Below are 20,538 nucleotides of genomic sequence, written 5' to 3'. Positions count from 1 at the left end.
TGATCTAAAACTTACGTTATTGATCATGTCCTTAATAAGAATCAATAGAGATCTATTTAGAGAAGCATTATATTATTACAAATATCTAGTTTATTTACTTGTAAAACAATCCGAGACAAACAACATGACTTTATCTTGAAAAGTTTGAATTATCAAAACATATTTTATGAATTTTAAAAAGGATAAACTACCATTTTATAGAGTCGTAGAGAGATTATAAGCACGTATAAAGTGTGGACCACACCGTAAGCAATGCGGAATTGCATATAAATAAGCAGTTTAGCAGGTGGCAGATTTAGCGGGCAGTTGCAAAGTGTTCGCGGCTCAACAGTTAAACCTTTTAACGTTCAACTATAACTGTTAAGCGAAAATTATCGCGCCACGCTTGACAAAGCACCCCACGTCGTCCCTACAATGTTAAGCTGTCGTCAAGCTATTTACTAAAACTTCTTATTTGTAAAAGAGATTGAGTTAAGAGAAAATTTACTGTGAATAATTATTTTCCTTAATTAAAGTGAAAAGCAACAGCGATGCGCATGAATCACTAAATTAATGAACTCGACTGAAAGCAAATAGAATGCACATTTCGTGCCAAAAATCTTGCGATAATTTGTACACCACTGCTCTTTGTGTAATTTGAATTTACGTCATAAAGTAGAAAAAACAAAAACATAATTAAATATTATTCAAAACGTTATCAGGCTAACAGGTCCCTCGATAAGGAGCAAAAAGAAGTGCAAAAACGCACCTCTCGTCGGTCGGCTGACGTCATCCCCCGAGTGAACGATGAGATAATGCCGACTTTATAATGACAGCCGGCTCAATAACAAATGGTTTGTAATTTAAGCGAGGTCATTGGCAGGATCTTACGAGAGCGAAGCTACCTGATTCCAAAGAGCCAAATATGCTTTGTTTTTATTTCGTTTAGTTTTATAGTAACAAAACTTAGTTGAAATTCACTTGAAATTAAACAAACTTCTTTAAAAGTCTGTTACAATTTAACGGTAAAGAATGGTGTACGCAGAAGCCTATTTAGGAAAGCTTTAAAACTCTTCCTGATTTTTATTGGGTGATAGATGCCAGAACAACATCAATCAAAATTAACCACTCAAAAAAAAAAAACACTAAAGCGAAATTTTTCTGTTAATGCTTAGTTACAACTGTATCTAATATGTCCATTAGGGTGTTTCAATAAAAAAACTTTTTTTTTTTTGTTAATGGTGTCGAAAAGTTGAAAGTACACATAAAAACAAAAATTTTAGCGCCTAGTAAAGCCCTTAATATTAATATTAAGGTTTGCCTCTATTCATTCGTAATTTTTCTATTTAAATAACACGGGAAAACTTTTTTTTTATTTTAAAATTTTAATTACTTTGGATTGGCTTGTTTGCGCTACATCTCAAAGCAAGGGTCTATAGGAAATTTCACGCTCTACAAAAAACGTCTGATGGTCAAAGTTCCTCAGATCAACCGTTTCAAAGATATCTGCGATCAAAAATAACACTAATCAAAAATTTCAAATATTTTCCAATAAAACTGCAAAAAAATATCATACCCTATATTTATCTTATTTTTTTCTGTAAAATCACTTGAATTTTGTTTGCTTGAGACGGTTAATTTTTTTTTTTGCTTATTTACTCAATACGTAACTCACAAAAAGCACAAATACATATAAATATAAAGGTTAAAAATATCAAATAAATGATTTTTGGGTTTATTTTATGACAAATTTATTTAATTTTCCACCGAATACTAATAAATTTTATTGAACAATCAATTTTTTATAACAAAAAACAATATTCAACAACAAGTAATAAAATTTTTTCAACTTTAAAATATTACAGTTTTATAAAATTATTTTTATTGCAATTAGGATATCGTTTTCTATGTTCTGTCACTACTTGTAATAAATACTGAAGCTGTTCTTCATTTTTTGTTAAGCATCGATTATACTGCTCTATCAATGCCACACCGCGTTCTGCTACATCATTTACAACTTTAAGTTTTTCAAAATACTCCAAGTTTTCTATGAAATTTGGATTCTGAGGCCACAAAGCTACATCCTCATCAGTGAAATCATACGACAAATTAAACGATTCAAACAGATTTACCGATTTCTTAGACACAAATTGACTAAGATCTTTATTTAATAATGACTCTAAATTTTTCTTATCTATTATAAAGCGATTTGTTGTAGTTTCATTGGTTTTACAGTTTTTGAAAGCCTGAACTATTCTTCTTTTTATTTCAACTGATACAGTTTTGTCAAAGAGAGATAAAACAGACAACTCGCTGTTTAAATACCACAAGTGATCGGCTAATTTTTCTGAGCATGTCCGTGAAACAGTATTATTAAATTTTTTATATGAAATTAATTCTTTAATTAAAGTTAAATCATTATTAGGTGCTGTTATAGCACACGGCGCAGTAAACCAAGCTTTCAAATAGAATATTATGATAAATAAACTAAGTTCTCGTAATCCAACTATTTCTGATTTAGTAAGATGAAATTCATTTCTAAATAAAAACATTTTTAAACAATATATTGCTTTTGCCATCCACCTTGCATGATGGACGGCTCCGGGACGCTTAAATGTAATATTTGTAGTAGTAGCACCCAAAAATATCAATGATAATTGCAGAAGTTCACGGTAATCGTCTCGACAATGATCCATCTACAAAAAAAGTTCAAAGTCAAAATGAAATTTATTATATTGCAACCTCAAAGTAAAGAAAATTAATTATTATCATCTCATGTGAAGTGAAAGTTTCAAAATATTTTACAAATGCAATTATAATCATTAATGATGATTAAGAGTGTAATAGTCATGTGAAATTGATTTCCAATATTTTTAATCAACGGGAAGTTAATTAATCAGTGTAAAATCGATGATTACAATGAATTTGAAGCATTTTTATGTTTCACTTTAACATCAGTTGATAATTCTTCAGCGCTAGATTAAAAAAATTTACTTCTATTTGATTATTAACGAATTTCAGAATTTTATCTTTGATTGGTGTTATAACTTCCAAAACTTCTATGTCACAAATACCAGCCGTAAAATTTGATTGATCAATTTCATCCCACGTTTTTTTAAATCTCTGATAAATTGGAACGTTTGGGCCAGACGAAGCAGGCCAGTATATTTCAAATGCACTTCGAAGAACAATTTCAAAAACATGGTGTCGACATGGCAAGTATAACAGTTTTCGATTCAGAGCTTTTTCTACTAATACACACGCACCATTTCTGATTCCTGTAAAAATAAAATAAGAATTTAGCATTTAAACATTACTATAATTAACCGCTTTATATTTTTGTCATTAATAAGTTATTTACCCGTATTTGACGCTGTAGTATCAGAACACAATGCTTTGATGTTATCAGTATTAATATTCCATTGTTTTACTGTTGTTATAATAGCTGAAGCTTGGTTTTGTCCAGTCCCAGATTCTAGTTTAGGAACTCCTAACAGTTGAAATTTTCCTGATGATGATAAAATAATAGGAAGCCGGTCAACTTGTTCCGTACCTGTAATATCTGATAACAGTTTTCCATCAAAATGTAGTACATAATTATCAGTTTCCAAATTAGTTTTCAGATTTAACGTCGCTTCTTTCCGGAATTTTTCCCGTGCTCGGTGAATAGTCAGATGACTGAAGTTTACGCTTGCACAATCAATATTTAGGCTAGTTAATAAAGCGGCAATAATGTAAGTTGCCGCCCGACTACTCACGTTAGATCTATCCAAAGCCGCAGCAAGTTCTGGTGTCATTATATCAATTTTAGGAACTTGTTGTTTTGGAATTTCATCTTCATAATCAGAGATTATACGAGAAGTATTACTTTCCAATGATTTCTGAGATAACTTAGATGTATGACTTGATATTTCATGATTAGCAACGTCATCAGTCTCAACTGCACAAGGATAGTCAACATTGTCACTACCGAACTCTCCGATCTCAAATGTACCACTATCAATATTATTATTATAATTGATATCAATGTTCTCTCCATTATTGTTATCACTATTACTGTTATTATTATTATCATTGTTTACATCAACATCCATGTCTTCGACATCTTCTGAAATTGGTAGAGAATTATATAAAATAAAACCACGTCGACTGGAAGATTTTTGTCCCAAATAAAATAATTTTTTTTCTTTATCCAGAATATTTAAAACATTGGCATGAGCTATGTCAAATAGTTTATTTAATTCGTCCCGAAAAACGGCTTCATTTTTTTTTTGAGATTTTGACTTTTTCTTCTTACGATTTTTTTGTAAATTCCTCCATCGATTGTGATTTGAGGTTAGTTTTAAAAAAGCAGATCTTTTCTCTCTTGTCGGGATTTGTGCCACACACCAAATTTCGAAAACTTTGTCGACAGTAATTGATATACTTTCTTTCACTGAAAAATTTTTCGTTTCAAGATAATAAAATAAAAGTGACATAACCTCTTTCAAAGAAGGTAATTTTTTTCCAACTAATTCACTTAACACATCACCAATCAAGTACACTGTTTTTACCATTATGATCACAAAATTTATATCTAATATATTTACGCAAATTAAATTAATAATATAACGGATTTAAAAAACAATCAGTATCAATGAAGAAAGACAATGACGAGAAGATATAATAAAGCGTTAAAAGCAGAGCAACAAACTGAAGTTGGTACCGAACGGCCAGTCTTACCAACACAGAGCTTATTAGCTACACTACTCAGATCAAACGATTATACTACTTTTCTCGACAGAGCTAAATAAAGCTCTGTCGAATTTTTTGAATGGAAAAATTGATCAAATTTTATAGTTGATTCAATTGATTTAAAATATTTACATAAATTTTTTATTATTTTGAATAAAATGCAATGATGAGTGCTTGGTTAGTTAATGTAATGAGGAACTTTACATTTTCTTCTTACAAAAATTTATGAAGTTTATGACACATAAAATAAATTTGCTATAAAATAAACCCAAAAATCATTTATTTGATATTTTTAACCTTTATATTTATGTATTTGTGCTTTTTGTGAGTTACGTATTGAGTAAATGAGCAAAAAAAAAATTACCATCTCAGGCAAACAAAATTCAAGTGATTTTACAGAAAAAAATAAGATAAATATAGGGTATGATATTTTTTTGCAGTTTTATTGGAAAATATTTGAAATTTTTGATTAGTGTTATTTTTGATCGCAGATATCTTTGAAACGGTTGATCTGAGGAACTTTGACCATCAGACGTTTTTTGTAGAGCGTGAAATTTCCTATAGACCCTTGCTTTGAGATGTAGCGCAAACAAGCCAATCCAAAGTAATTAAAATTTTAAAATAAAAAAAAAGTTTTCCCGTGTTATTTAAATAGAAAAATTACGAATGAATAGAGGCAAACCTTAATATTAATATTAAGGGCTTTACTAGGCGCTAAAATTTTTGTTTTTATGTGTACTTTCAACTTTTCGACACCATTAACAAAAAAAAAAAAAAAGTTTTTTTATTGAAACACCCTAATGTCCATCAAGATAAAATTAAAGGTAGTTATAGCATTTCCACAAAATACACTCCGTAAAATACCCTTTTCGTCAGTGGCTAAGATTAAGCATGAATTCATGTCGAATAATGTAGCTACCAGAATAAACACAATCAGCAATTGCAATTGGCTGTTTAGAAGCTGTTTAGATCTCAAAACTGTAGACATCTCGCAACATCTACCAAAAATAACAAAACTCGAAAAATTATCCATGATAACCATACATGAGTGAGCTGAAAATTGAGCTCATAACTTTCAGATAAAAGTAATCCAAACCAAATTTAAGTCATTTGGTTACACTTGTCTTTGCTTGTTATCCTAAGCCAGGTAACAACATTAGAAGAATAATAAATCAGGTGGATAACCTTTGCGCGCATAAAACATACGAGTCAAGAGCGAATTTAACACGTTTCTTTGTATACGTGATGATAAGTAACGACCTACATTTTACATAATGTAAATCTCGCAACCGTGCGAGCACTCTCCGATGGGAAATGGAATTAAATTTTATTTCGACAGTAATTTCTTTGCAATTGCCTCAACAAAAGGGTTATTGAAAGGCTAGTTTTAAACCGGACTTTCAATCGACTTTATGTAATAACTTTGACCCACTAATCCCGTCCCGTTTTCGACATCGAACCCAAATAGTTTTAATGACTCATCTGTTGCGGATGTTTTTTCAGGTTACGGTCTCGCAAGTGCAAGAGATAACACGCATCTAGTTATCTATAACTAAGATCATATATATAACAGTCTAATATTCGTCAAATCTTGACAACACAAATATTGGCCAATGAAAGTAGGTTTTATTAATGCAAACATGTTCACCTTATGTTAATTTATAGCATGCTAACATTTGCACAGTATAGTAAAATATAAACATTCAGTACGTCAAGTATCACGCTAAACAGATGTTAGCTGAATACATTATTATGAGTTGAAATACATATGGACATATAGAGACAAATACCACAGATTATACGGTTATTATTAGTAACTTATATGTTTTCTACTACCACAATTACTAATAATCTAGTGCTCTTTAAGGACATGCTCGAGAGAACGTAATATTAGCCGAACACCTGGCTCCACTTAAAGACTGTAAGGAGTCTGTGTGTTTAGTCATTGCAGACATCTGCAAAACTACCGGACCGATTCAAAAATGTAATAAATCGCTACTAGTCGTATTAAGGTCGATAGTATGGGTACATTTGATTTTTAAAAGATGGAACCTGTGGGCCTCTAACGAAAATTTGAGAATACTTACTTCGTATCGACACCGACCCAATAAGGGCACTGCACAAATTTCATATAAATTTTGTCGATGTCGATACTAATATTTTCTCGCAAATTTTCATGTTAGGTCCACAGGTCGAGATACTTCACATTGTGTATTTGTGCGTGTAAATGTAAATGTGTGATTTTCTTCACAACGACAGCCCCTCGATCTGTGCCAGAATGCATTTAGTAAATCGGCCACTCTTTGTCTAGTTCGTTTCGTAGTCAAAGGCTAGTGCACCGATAGTGTGAATACGGGCTGCATAAGGCCAAGCGAGTTCGGTGGAAGGACACGCTTTACGCAATATGCATTGTTCGCAGCATTTGTTGTACGAATGAGCGTTTTGTAACGGTTTACGATCGTAATTACCGACGACGGTGACCCGATATTACGTTCACTAGACGTTTATTAGCCATATTGCACAAAGGGCTACAAAATGATTATTATGTGGGTGACATTTGTAAGGTATTAAGACGGGAATAAATAATAGATTTGTTTGCACGCTTGAAAGATCGTATTCCAGTAGTTTATTTTATGACTGACACTTATAAAATTAATAAGCACTATTTGTTTGACGGGATTGTGACAGACCATCAAACCGAAAAATAGTTGCTATGACCACATGATATTATGTTGTATCAAAGCTTTCACAACAGCAGTGACTAACAAATATGCAAATATCATTGCATTAAATTTACTAGTTTGTTCGTATAAGAACCCACACCAGCTTTGCAAAAATCGAGCTCGACAGATTTGTGATAGATAATCTTTTTACAAATTCTTATCGATATCATGTTACTGCACATCACTATTGCCGTAATATGATAGCGGATTTTTCCGAGTCCTATCAATCATAATAATAACATCAATTTATATGTGACGCGAAACGGCGCGCGCCGTCTATGCTAAGTGGAAGTACATTTTGCAATTTAGATTGCAGTTATTGTGGGCGCGTGGCAGTGGCAGCCTGGCGACAGGTAGCTGCAACTATTTGATTACTAGCATTAGTTATGTAAACACGTACAGAGAACTCACTATGAGAGGCTTAATATAGAAATTGAGTGTTATATTTTTTAAACCAGTCGCAATCAAGCAATAAAAGAGCGTCCGACCTTCATAAAGGGCATACAAGGTGATCTAGACTTGTGGGTGTTAGAATGCTTGTGCATTTGCTCCTTTTATTGTGGAACAAAAACATAAATTATTATCAAGTCCACATCAGTGAGGTTTCCGATTCATATTGTTTGTTCCTCTAACTGTAGGGTTCCATTGCCACCTACACAACCAATACATATTGTATAGGTTTTACTGTAGTGAAATCCCACCGTAAAAAGAAAAGGAAAGCCCTTGATGGACACAGCATATCGGTAATAAATCATTTCGTCGGTCCATAGCGGTAACATCAAAAAACAGAATTTATTTGTTATAGTGAAAGACGATATACATTTTTACATAGCTACTAGTTCTTAGTTTATTCAAGCTACTTTCATTTGATTGCCTCAATTAATTGATCAAATTAATTTGACCGGGAAAATACCTGACCGAGCCACTTCGGTTAGTTAATTACTAGATCATTGCTCTGCGTTAACACATCGCAGGTATTTTAATTGATACAAATAAACAACTTCACAAATAGATTCAATTTTATTTTAAGCGGTGTAATAGATATTAATTTAACAGCGAAATGGCGACTATAAACACCTTTTTTTAGTTTTCACAATATGAATTTAACTTTACACAAATTCAATGTACTATTTCTATATTCACTTTAGTAAACTGGAAATTTAGTTTTTGTGTAAAATGGGAAAACTGTTATTTTAGCAGTGTCGGAATAAGAAGTTGAAAACGTAAACAATGCAACTATACATTTTATTCCTGTTAGTGAAAATAAACAGAACATCACCAATAATGGTCAGTTTCTGATAGATTTGATGAAAAGAACATCAACAGGAAAAGCTAGTACAAAATAAATCACACAACCAATATCGTATCCTCGAAAGTATCAGAAACGTCAAGTTTTGTTGGAACTCGTTACGGATGTTCTCAGAACGGAAGCACGCCGACTATTTCAAACGAGCCTTGAAAGAAGTCTTCACCGTCTACGAAGATATGGTTGCTTTAGTGGCAAAGCCCGTCTATATCTGTCGTCGACGTCTTCGGGAAACGTATGAAATATATCAATTCTGACCTCAATTTCATTAATCAAAAACGACCCGTGAAAAGATTAACTGGTTATAAATAAAACATTACTCTTCAACTTCCGTTACTAAGAATACAATTTTAGCTTTATATTTATAAGCGCAGATGACAGTTTGACTCTGTTGTTAGTGGCTAAGAGTGATGACAAATTAATGAAATCTATATTAATTTTAAATTTAAAGAAAAGACAAAGGTATCGAGGGAGACACAGTCCTACTAATTTACCATTATATTTCTGCATCTATTTGCAGTTAGTATTTCTTGTTAAATCTTTCTAAATTGAAATATCAAATAGAAAAACCGTACCGACTCCTTTCTTATTTTGAAGCTCATTTGTCTATTAGATTCATGCAACACATTTGTCTCTGAATACGGATTTTGTTTTCGTAAACAAGTATTGCAACCACCTCGTCCATTTAGATACGCTTCGCGTGCGATGTGCCAATAAAAATCAATCATCTAAAAATAGGTTAGCAGTGTTTAAAAATATCGGACTGCAGACGGCGTGTGCACCATTCTAGCAGTTTTATAGCGCAATAAATTGCCAACATGTTTATTCACATCAACAATGGCCACTGAATTAATTACTTTCGAGTAAGGGTTAACGACGGTTGTGATTGACATGATTTAGTTAATTATTTCCTGTTGAATGTTTGTTGAATTCCATTCGGAATTAAATCTACGATACCCAGTTTAGTTTCAACTATAAATCTTGGAACTGATGCTAAATTTATTTCTTCCTAAAAACTTGAACCGAATTTAAATATTTCATCGTAATATCATATAATGCTCTCTTGTCATTTTTATACTTCTGTTAACTAAGTTGTAATTATAAATTTCCAAAACATTTTTTAATATTATCAAATTTAAATTACAGATCATTATCGCTTATTACTAAATTGAAAATAAAATTTGTTTATTATGAACATTGATTATTGACGTTTTATTACAAAGATAAACTAATCTATCGTGCGTAATAAATAATCCAGTAGCAAATCCACCAGCATTATTGCAGACTGAACAAAACTTTCCATCATATCTATTTATCGAGTTCACAAATGAAATGTTCGTTAGTAAATTCTCTACTTCTTACATCAGTCTGTCTTCTCTTGTTATATTTATAATATCTAAAGACACTTTCATATCAAACATTAGTCGGCTTTTTTCTAGAACAAAGCGTATTGCGTAAAATAAAAATCTTTTGTTGTAATAAATTTGTTGTGCTAAAGTATCAAGACTAATCAAACTGCAACGCAACTTGCACAATGCACTTCTTATATAACTGTTACGTATGAACACAGAGATAATTGTTATTTGGAGCGGAGAAACAGTCCTGAGCCTTATTTACTGTGGACAGAATGATATACTTTTGATGTGTTAATGCCGGTGTTATGCTAGTTACACACGATTACAGAACAGTGAGGCAGAGCAGTAGACATTGCAGAGCTATTGTTTGGAGACATATTTACTGTCAAAACAGTATCGTTCTGTCTCAGGCTGCCTTCATTCTCCCCTCGTGTACCACTGACATAACGGAGCCAAGGGGCTAAGCTAAGACGCACACGGCACCTTGACTTGCGGCCAAATAGCACACCGCGGCAATGACAATGGCAAAAACATGTGCCGGTGTAACTTCGAGATGTATTTTAACTATTAATTGTGATTAATTTAATCAGGAATAATTCTCATATGACCAAGTTTATTTAAGTTTTTATTAAGCAATTGTACTATTGTTTTCTTCGTGTCATCACTTATTGAGAAATGTCCATTCATCAAAAATTGCATACAAAACTAGGATAGCGCATGTGCACACGCTTTAACATGGTAAAAAACTAACACATTGCTTAATAGATATAAATTATTACATTAAGACACGTTACGTACTAAAAATGCGATCATTACAATTAATTGTTGTAAGAACATGTTCTTAGACAGCTATTAACATCTTTCTTGTTCCAGTACAATTCACTATATATTTATTATGTTTATAATTTATTTCATATTAGATTTATATAAATTATTTTCGAATAGAAATTTTTATTACTAAATGTTTTTGATACATAATAATAAGATAATTGGATAACTGCACATCTTACTAATATTACAAATGAGAATGTTTAGATGGATGGATGTTTGATAGAGTATATCTTCAAAACGGTTCAACGGATCTCGGTGAAATTTGGCATAGTCAACATAGTCTGTTAGAACACATAGGCTACTATCTAATTAATTTTTTTTTAATTCGCCGCTAACGGAGTTGTGGGCAACAGCTAGTTTGTTGTATAAATCATAGAATATACGATAAGTTGCTAGGCGCCTAGTAACCAATTCCTAAACGTTATGTCGATTAAGCTCGGCTGCCGCATTGCAGTTCGCTTGCTGCGAAATCGCTCGAATCAACGTAATATCCAATTTATTATGTTGTCAATTTTAATTTAAAGAAATTAATCAAGTTTATTGAGAAAGCTTTCGGTAAAAGTATTTTAGAAAAATTACTGATAGTAGAAGATTTGAAAGGAGAAAGAAGGAGAAGAATGTTTGATACATTGCTCGTAGTATGTTAAATCCAAAATGCACAGTTATTAGAACTTACAGAAGATTATTTTTTTTATATTACAAGGTGGCAAACGAGCAAGCGGCCACCTGAATTCGCCAAAATGGCAAAGCGACCGCTGCCCGTAGACAATTGTAGATGCGTTGCCTACCCCCAATCGACGAAGGAGGAGATGCACAAAAAGAGAATATTTAACCTTTCTATGCATCTCCTCCTCCATCAAATCCACCCCCCCCCCTTCCTAAAATGAAGGAGGACTAAAATTAGGACACCAGCATCACACTCATCAGACTGTACGCGGAATTACTTCCACTTCAGGCATGTCTTCTGTGTGATCGCGGTATTTCACTGGGCGAGCCGGCCAATTCATACAACGGATGTTGTTGTTGCTGGCGTCTACCACTGTTTTAGGATAGGGGAAGCCTGTGACACCCCAATTTAAAGAATAGAAATGACTAACTTGCCATTGTACAGCGTGAAATTTTAATTTTACTTAGAATACGTGCTGCCATCTTTTGAGAAAATTATTAATTAAAATATATTCTACAGTTACGCCATCTAGTAATAGTTAGGGACACTACGTTACCCAGCAAATATTATATTAGAAACAAAGAATCGATCTAGATGGCGCTGTTGTTTTATACCAAGCTTTAGTAGCTATATTAGGATTTTAAACATAACTAAGTAAGCATAAGATCTTATATGTAAAATAAATACCATTTCTTCGAATCAATTTTATAATTTGTAATGCAATTCTGTAATTAAAAAAGTTGTGTGTTAATACAGAAACAAAAGAAAAAACAATTTTATCACATCAAATTAATTTGGTAACTGAAAAATAAAACGGAAAATATTTACACGTAAGTTTTGAAATTTAATCTTTGAAGGAAAATACAAAAAATAGCCCGCCCGAACAGGGACTTGAACCCTGGACCCTTGGATTAAAAGTCCAATGCTCTACCGACTGAGCTATCCGGGCTCATGTCGGATAGAGTAAAATTCTGTATGTATTGCTTAAAGTTACAATTAGCAACAAAAATTGTTTTATATTGTTAAAACTTCGTATTGGAATTATTTTTCTTTTTTTTTAAATACATCGATGTTCTTTTACACCACGACATAATATATTACAAAATGATAGTAATCTATATATATAAAAGAAAGTTGTGTTAGTTACACCATTTATAACTCAAGAACAGCTGAATCGATTTGACTGAAAATTGGTAGGCAGGTAGCTTAGAACCAGGAAAAGGACATAGGATAATTTTTACCCCGTTATCTATTTTTTATTCCGCGCGGACGGAGTCGCGGGTAAAAGCTAGTTTTAAATAAAAAATATTCTATTAAAAAATCAGAAAGTGGTATATTCAACCAAGACTAAAATTTTTCCCAAAAGAAAATATAAACAAATGATGTTTTTTGTTTTTAGTTAAAAATACATTCGTATAAATGTAGTATTAAGTAAATTAAAACTTCTGTATTTTAGACGACCAGCGCCATCTCTTAGGTATAGAAGAAACGAGTATCAAATCTGTTTAGTGTTGCTACTCGCCGCTAGATGGCTAAAGTATATTTCTTGCTATGTAAAGAATGAAAAAAATAAAACGAGTTGACTAGAAAAAAAATTAAAACATAAGAATTATGTATGTAAGACGAATGTATTACGTTACATGGTGAAGTGGTAATTATGATCAGATGATTAGCCTTGCCAACATACCATGTAAAACTTCAAACCCTGAGGACGGTCTGCTCCCACTTCGCAGGTCACAGGCGAGAAATCGATATGTTCTATCTCAAACTGTATCGTAATACCATTCATTTTTTTTAGTAAAAACTTTTGGTGGGCGATAAATACAACTTCAAATAAATTCTTTAAAAAAAGTATTAATAAAGTGAGCTTTGGCAATAGTTGCGCTAAAATGATTAATATTATGCAACTTAAGTTTGGGAAGATAAGTTATGTACGAATAATTGTTCAAAATATTATTTTGCGATTGATAAATGAGCTGAAAATAATATGTCTTGCTCTTATTCCAATCTTTATGCCATCTTTACTATTATTATAAATAGGAAAGAACTGCTTGTTTGCATTGAATAGGCTCCGGAACTACTGAACAGATTTGAAAAAAAAAATCACTGCATGGAAGTTGTACTACCCGTGGGTGTCATACGCTATATTTATTACTAGATTTTTATAGAATTGCAGAAGTCATGGGCAACAACTAGTTAACAATAAATTTGATATGAATCGTTTAAAATAAAACAATTTGAATAATAATAATATGTACTAATAATCCACTTAAAATTAAATTCGTAATAAAAAAAATTCTACAGAGACTTTTATACATTTGGCGATGCAATTTTGTTTCTTTTGTATTTAAAAAATGAATGGTATTAAAATATACTCTAAAATATCGCTCGCTACGTCTAAATATTTTTTTGATCTAGCCATTTAATTAATACTTGTTAGGCTAGCGTATATTTGTTAATAAAATTATTAGCTATTAATATCGTTACTTACGTTTAGTTACTGAGATTTATCTATAAGCTGTAAAACTCCTACTAGTTGATTTCAACTATTATATTTCGATTTATATTATTTAAAGGTTGTTCTTGCGTACTTTTCCGTACTCATTTGCGTTCCGGTGACAGCCCGGTATGGTGACGCCGTACCGAGTAATTGTAATAAACAAATTCCACAACTGCGTCACCAATACAGTATCTGTTAAGTTTAATCTACTCATTTCCATACGTCTGCGGGGACTGACATACTTATGTCTTAGAAAATAATTACTTTGGTGTAATGTAAGATAGAAATAACGCTCGCTGAAGAAAAAAAAGTTAAAAGGTGACTAACGTTAAAGTGTAGGGAAAGGAAAAAATCATTGAGTATTTCGTTTATAAATAAATCGTCAGCGGGCGTCATTTTAGCGGCGTTTGACTCACTGTGTGCGGTGTAGGCTGGCATTGTACCTGTAAACAAAGGTAAAGCTGGTCAGTCGGTTATCATTGGTACAATTTAAACAATATTGCGTCGCAGATGGCGGACGATTCACTCACCAATAAACCTATTTACGTTTATGATAAATGTTTGAGCTCAATTTGCAAGTAACCGCGAAGTATGCGCCCGTTTCCTTCATTTATCAGTACTCAGACAGTTCTAAAACTTACATTCTAGAATCAGTTTCTCACGTAGATATCGACGTTGTTTCTCGCACAGTGAAAGCCAATTTGCGTTTAATCGAATATCAACGAAAATCGCTTGCACAGTTTTGCAATTATTTAGCATTATCCGTATAGACATGCAATGTAGGCTGCAGGCGATTTTAAACTTTACAGTAATAAGCTGGGTCTTTTAGCGATTTAATGTTAGTTGCAAGAAAGGTGTGCGGTGGTCATTATTGGTATTTAAAGATCTAAAAATACAAAGTCCGGTCTCGTGGAATAAGTGATCTTTGTACATTCTCGTTTGTGTGACCATAAAGAAATGTGCCAGAAAGCGGCGTCGAGTATACGATATGGTAGGCTGTTGCAAGTATTTGTAGTGCGTGCGTGTGTTTAGCAAAAACAATAGGTTGCAATACGTTGCCATCATACAAATAAATATGTATTTCTCAATATAAGCTTCAATTGAACCTCCATAGTTTAAAGGTGGTACAAAGATAAATATGTCAGTTAAAATAATGTAGTGTAGTTACTTATTATGTAAAATAAACCTTCGAATTATGACCACTAGATAAAATAACTGGGTATTGTCTATAGTAAGAAGTGTCTGACTTGCGGGTGGCGAAGCGGGTCGCGTGTAAGACGATCGTTTAATTATAAATTACTTTCAACGAACCGACTCCGCAAAGATTACAAGTATTCGTGAGATCAATTATAATTTCTTTGTACAATTTTTATGAAACTTAAACGGGGACAAAAATGTATACATAGTAAATCATTCTGCAAAACCAACATATACACAGTTTGTATTATTAGTTACTAAGGCACTTTGGTGTTCGCAAAATTTAAGAAGGAAAAATCGATTAGGAAAATTAGCTCAAAGACCGATGCATTGATGACTGCAGATGATTCAATTTATTGTTAAAAAAACAACATAAATTCGAAACAAAAAGCGGAATGAGAAACGTAAATTAATAATCGTTATGAATGGCACTAGTATGTCTCATCAGCATAAAATATGAATGAATCGTGTTCGACTGATGTCATAGCTTGGAACAACGACACTTGAAAATAATTACACTACAGTGAAATACACTGTCTGAACTAGTAATGTGGCCGACGCCTACTGACGCGCCTAGGGCGGTCCGAAAGCCCTCATTTCCAGCCAGTCTAACAAATAACCAAGCAAGTCTAGGCGCGACTGATCAATAAGCTTTTAGCCGGCTAAACATTTCTCAAGGATCGCATTTCGCATGAAATCCGGACCGATGAAACAAACAAATCACATTTACACATACTCACAAGTATATCTTCGCGTTATTTTACAAGTGTTCACGTAAACACAAATGTGTACATATACGGGTTTTGTTCTTGTCAGTTATGTTTTCAATCTTGAATAAATAAAGAGAAATCCTTGAAGCCCTACTGCGTAGTATATCAACAATATATAAACATAAGGTAATCTAACTACTCGAGTTCAAAAATGATAAGGTTATTAAAAAAACCACTGCAGTTTTTTATCATGGTTAGACACCAGCAATAAATCAGATGTACGTATAGGCTGGCTCGTCCAGTGCAATACCTCGATCACACAGAAGACAGCCGTGAAGTGGAAGTAATTCCGCGTTTCATCTGATGAGTATGCATTCCGGAGGACTAATTTTACTCCTCTTTCACTTCCAACTCTTTTCTTATAAGGAAAGGATGCGAAGGGGAAAATGATTTGATGGCGGAGTAGTCTCTGTCAATTTAAGGTAGGCAACGAATCAGCAACTGCGGATATCTATGAACAGTGTTCATTATGCCCTTTCGAAGAATTCAGGTAGCTACTTGCTCGTTCGCCATCTTATAATATATAAAAATATCCTTTTTATTGCAAGTGTATGAAATTTTCATCGCATAAACAGTTCAAGGAGTGCTTGTAGAAAATAAAAAAAAAATAGAAAAATAAAAAAGAAAAATAGTCAATAAAAGAACCTAGATACTTATTATAGTTTGTTACAATAATTTGACAACAAGAATTACGACGACAAATGTTACTTTTGTTCCAATAACCATAAATAGTTGTCTTACCGTGGGTTTCTGAGACCGAAATCTCCGTTTAAACCATATCGTTATCTCTGTTTTGTCAAAGATAATTTAACTAAAGGTCAAGTTCAACTAAAAAAAAATAGTTAGGCGCTTTTAATTGTTTATTAAAACTGAAGAATAGATCGGGCGTTAATTATTTCTGTGTAAAATTTCGTAAAGATACTAAACGAAAGCTAAAATCTACATCATTACTAAACATCATGGTTTAATTTAAGGCGATTATTCACTGGCTAATACCATTTACAACAATACTAAAATATTACCGTTTGCAATCGCCTTAACTATTTCTGCGTAACTAGCGTTTAAGTGTTGACGTAAAAACACATATTTCATACTCAAACAACTAATCATTTGTAACTTATATTTGTATTGGTGTCCCGTTGCGTTCCTTTGGAGATCCCGGGGCTCTTACCAGTTGCACTTGAGGATGGCCACCGAGGGGCTTTTGGTGAGTCAAGTCTCACATAATCACCTTCTGGGGGAAGGCAGGGTATCTTTTGAAGATTTCCCCCTCGAAAAAAAAAAGATTTGTATTGGTGATTATATTTAACAAACAAAAAAACAATTGAAATTTTTCAATCGACAACAAAATAGAAAATGCTTAACGAATATCAGTTTACACTTTATTTTTAAATCGACATTATTCACATGATAAGAGCAAATCTGCGCAGATCACTGAGACTCGTTCTGCACTGCGACTGTCACTACAAGATTATTACATTACATTAACTGTTAAGGATTAACCGTTTTTTACAAGATCTAGAATCATTTATAAATCTCAAGGAGCAAATTTAGTTGCGAAACTATTACAATATGAAATTTGTGCGCAATCAATAGCTCAGCTAAAGCAAGAGAACAATAAGTTCCAAAGTAGGATGAACAGAGATACATAACGATAAACTCTTATCCCCAGAGTCCAATAGGTCTCCTATGTGATAAGCGCCAAGCGTCTTAAGCAGAATACTGATAAATAATTGTATTGTTCGTGATAGTCTCAAAACGTGCATATTAATCGCTACTAGCGATCCAGATTAGGAATTACGACATTGATATTGATAATTAGATTTACCACAGTCTTCGATCAATTTATAATTTTTTTTTTTCAATTCATATCGTATTTCCTGACGGCGAGTTCGAAATCGTCCACAACACGATAACACACTACTGTGGAGTTACATCGTTCATTACAAATATAGGAAAAAAAAAAATTAAAAAGAAACGTTTTACCAATTTACTAGCCAGTTCAGCCGGTATTACCAAATCGGCCAATACGAATTTTAAATGCAGGAAAAGCTTTCGCAACTAGCGATCGGAACAGCACATTGTCACGCAAGTTCGGTCAAAAGGTTTCGGCATCGTTTTTCACTGTTTTTCAGTGAATTATTGAAATGCATAAATGATCAAATCCTTTATATATTAACAAGTCATTTAGCGTAGTTTAAGCACTTCTGATAAGTTATTTTAGTTTTTGGGAAACGGAGTAACACTACTTACAAATGTAAACTCTATTTTTCTATTTTATTATGTAATGAAACTAAGATAACACAATCATAAACATTCTAGGGATGTCATTTGATAGCCAATAGGCGAGTTGCTTAGCCAATTCGTCCTTTAGTTTTATTATTAATTAATAAATAATTAAGTCACCGAATTTTCTGGTCATGCCAATCGTGAGAAGATATAGACATTAAGATCCTCATCTCGTTTATTTTTTCTTAATATAAAATAAGTATCCTATTTTCGCAGAAAAGTAGCGATGTTTTGCAGATAAAGTTTCCAACATTTTTTTTTGTTAAAAGCTTACTTTATTAAAGCATATTATTATTAGATACCTCTTTTTAAAGATAAACTGAGGATGATCATGTTTTTATACGAATGTTTCAACAGTGAAAATCCGCAGTTAGACGACAGACAAATATTACTGGTTTAATGTGTTATTTAGTTAGGATTTTTGCGAGTCTATGTGTAAAATCGTAGACTGGCTAGACGTGCTAAAAACTGGTTTCGCCGATACCCTATGCGAGTGTAAACAGGCAAACATGTTTATTGTACGGATAGGTATTTCACTACAGAGAAAACCTCTTTCACGGACAGACAGCGCGTTGTTTAACATTTAGCTTCCATTCACACGGGCGCTTTTTTCCATGTATGTATTCATATTATGGCAACGCTTTTAAAACGCGACGGTTTTTTATCACGCAGTATTGTACTTTGAGCACAGGACGAAGGGAACAAGAGTGATTTTAAAACGTTCAACTATTGAGAGCCGCTAAAACTGAGTTTTAACGGGGCGTAAAAAAACGCCCGTGGGAATGCGGGTTTACTCCACACAACGCGATGATCATTTATACCAATTGAGTATGCTTGTGTGTGGCCTAAGAGTTGAACACTTATAATAGTGTAAAGATTTTTTACTTCAAATGAAATAAAAAATTATTAAGTTGAGTTACGGTTATTAAAGGAGATATTGTTGACTTTCTTAACGAATTTTGTCTTTCAGTACCGAGTGAGAGTAACTCTTAAATACGTGAGATAACAAACCAATAATTGTCAATAAATAATAAAGAGCTGATTCAACACATAATTTTTTCTCTTACTGAATTTTCGTTGCATATGTATTTTTTAGGGGGGTAAGGGGGGAACGGTATCTACATCTTAACCGACCCAAATGTCAACCTCACCTGCTCGCGTCTAATGACGGCGAAGACTATTCTAGCCTTCGCGGTACCCTCTGCTAGACAACGGACGAGGCTCTGGCGACCGAGCAGTGGCGGGATAACCACGAACCCAGCTGGGAAACCGGCTGGAGGAGGCTACAGCAAGCCTTGGGGTGTAAATGACTCCAAAAAGTGCTGGTGCAGAAGGCAAGGGGAAACCACTGCAACTATTTTCCCAAGAAAGTCATCATGTACTCCGAATCAAAGAAACAGTATTGCCCATGCGACCCGCGTAGGCGGCGCCATACTGTGTCCGGGACAGATGGTGTGAAATGTGCTACCGGCCATGCGGGTGTAGGTAACCAGGCACCTCATGGAAACGCTACTACTGGAACATCTATCAAGTTACGAACGACCCAAAAAATAGGAACCTGGAATATTCGCGGCTTACTTCAACCAGGAAAACTCAAAATTTTAGAAAATGAGCTATCACGGTGTAATATAAAAATTTGTGGTATTAGTGAAACGCATTGGAAGGGAAATGGTCACTTTCACACCGAAACCAACACAGTATACTTCTCCGGAAATGACGACAATAGCAGAAACGGAGTTGGTTTCGTGATTCTAAAAAGTATCTCCAAATGTGTACTCGGATATGAACCTGTAAGCGACAGAATAATAAGCATCAAGCTGAAGTCGTCGCCAGTTAATATAAATATCGTACAAGTTTATGCCCCTACTAGCGCTGCTACATGCGAGGATGTTGAAAAGTTCTACTCTGATCTGGAAAGAATAATCTCTGGGATGCCAAAAAGAGAACTTCTCCTAATCACGGGTGACTTTAACTCAAAAATAGGTTCCGAATCTCATATATTGAGCCCTTGTGTAGGAAAGCATGGTCTGGGACAACGCAATGAGAGGGGAGAACGTCTCATACAATTTGCCACAGAAAACAACCTGGTGATATCAAACACTTTCTTTCAAAACCACCCTCGAAGACTTTATACGTGGACATCACCTGATGGCAACTACCGAAATCAGATTGATTACATAATGATTC

The 20,538-nt window shown here is 33.5% G+C and overlaps 1 protein-coding gene and 1 non-coding gene across 3 annotated transcripts in view; both read right to left on the bottom strand.

The window, feature by feature from the left end:
- LOC106716899 (protein bunched, class 2/F/G isoform) overlaps positions 1–20,538 on the bottom strand; it is a 137,408-nt gene that overhangs the window by 81,723 nt on the left and 35,147 nt on the right. The window lies entirely within an intron of this gene.
- Positions 12,472–12,544, bottom strand: Trnak-uuu. The gene has a single exon. It is a non-coding gene; the product is annotated as a tRNA-Lys (tRNA).

This window comes from Papilio machaon, chromosome 2 (assembly GCF_912999745.1).
Source record: "Papilio machaon chromosome 2, ilPapMach1.1, whole genome shotgun sequence".
NCBI classification, from domain to species: domain Eukaryota; kingdom Metazoa; phylum Arthropoda; class Insecta; order Lepidoptera; family Papilionidae; genus Papilio; species Papilio machaon.
This window is presented reverse-complemented; position numbering and strand designations above follow the sequence as displayed.